We start from the raw sequence: 1943 nt of genomic DNA, 5'->3' as shown, positions 1-1943 counted from the left end.
AATTCAGCTCATCCATACTGTCTTGAGTCCACACCCTGCCCTCTTTTTCTTGGGGTTTATTACTTTTAACATTAATTTGTATGTTGGAATTAAGTACATCACGTTGTGCTGAGTTTGCTATAGGTATTCTAATTCTAATTCTCCCTCTCCTATCTTTTAATTAGTGCACTGCCTCCAAGCCATACAACATAGCAGGCCTTGCTACTGTCATATAGACTTTCCCTTTCACTCTGGCAGGTTCCCTTCTATCAAAAATCACTCCAGCAACTGTACACTATCTGCTGCACTCTCTTCTTCACCTCTCTATCACACTCTCCATTACTTTGTACATTCAACTCCATGCATTTACCCTCATCCACACATTTACCACATCACACAAAGTACCTTCCTATCTGATTGTCACCATTTTTGCAGTCATTGCCTAGTTGTCTAGCTCCGCTCACCACTACCCAGTGCCTATTTCAACTCTTACCTGAATTTCACAGCAAAGTCTTCTTCCTTTAACTTTCACCATCTGATCCTTTGTTCTGCCCTCACTCTCTTTCTCCTCTTCACCATCATCTCATGCTGTCTAACTACACTCTCCCCTACCACAACCGTATAATTTCCAATATCATTTGTCTCCTGCAAAGGATATAGTCCACCTGTGTATACCTTCCCTCACTTTTATCATCCTGTGTTCCTCCTTTCTTAAAATATGATCAGTACATCCATTTCCATCCCTTTTACAAAGTCGACCTCCATCTGCCCTTCCTTAATCAAATCCATAACACCATATATACCTCATCACCTCCTCATCACCTCTATTTCCTTCACCAAAATGCCCACTGATCACAACTCTCTCTTTTTCAGCTCGAATTACAACTCTCTCTTTTTTGGGTACTCTCTCCAATTCCTATACCTCACTCCAGAAATCTTCTTTCTCCTATATTTCACAACCCACTTGTGGTGCATATGCACTGATGTCATTCATCAGCATTCCATCATTTTGAGCTTCACACGCATCATTCTATCAGACACTCTTTTCACCTCCACTACATACTTTCTTTCAAGAATACCCCCATCCCATTTCTCCCCTCATGTACACCATGGTAGATCAGTTTACCCCCCCTTCCAATCCTCCTAGCCTTGCTCTGCTTCCACTTGGTCTTTTGTGCACATAGTATGTCAGCACTTCTCCATCATATCCTCTAGCTCTCTCCCTTTACCAGTCATTGTGCCCATCATCCTTCTTACCCTTCCACCTCTCTGTCTCTTCTGTAAGACATTCTTTCCTCCCCCTTCTCCTCCTTAGCTAGACAGTATCACAATTTGCCACCAGTACCCTACTGGCCAACAGCAATAGTGGTGGTCATTGTTAATCCAGGCCTCTACCGATCTGGTATGTAAATATGTCTTTTGATCCACATACTTGATTTGGCAGTTTTTCACCAGCTTCCCTTCATGACACAACCCTCCCTATTTAACCAGACGTAGTACCAGCACTAAAAATGCACTGATATGTACACCCTCTATGGCTAGGTTTGCAGTTACACATAAGTGGGGTGTTTATGACTAAATGACTAAATTTAAAAGATAAAATGTGATTTTTTTAAGAAATCCATTTTTGTAAGTCTCAGTTTACCTTTGTCATGCTTGTGTTATAGTAAGTAGCCTTTAATTTTAATTATGGCTCTCTAATCTTTATTATTTTTACATTATTTGACAAGTTGCATTATTTAGGTTTCATTTAGTTTGTGAGGTTTTTTTTTCCAAGACAGAAAAATCCGGCCGTCATGTTTGAATTAAGAATTTAACATATTTTCCAATGTGATTCTATTGCAGTATTTGCCCTTTTAATCCTGTTCAAATAAACGCTGTACTTAGAGCCAGTTTGGCAAGCGCGTGACTTTTAATTTGTACTATCTCTTAAAGCGTATGATTTTACGGATATCAATGTTGCA

The sequence above is a fragment of the Electrophorus electricus genome, chromosome 12, assembly GCF_041902795.1.
Source record: "Electrophorus electricus isolate QZ-2024a chromosome 12, ASM4190279v1, whole genome shotgun sequence".
NCBI lineage: Eukaryota > Metazoa > Chordata > Actinopteri > Gymnotiformes > Gymnotidae > Electrophorus > Electrophorus electricus.
The sequence above is the reverse complement of the archived record's forward strand: the minus strand, read 5'-3'. Positions refer to the sequence as shown.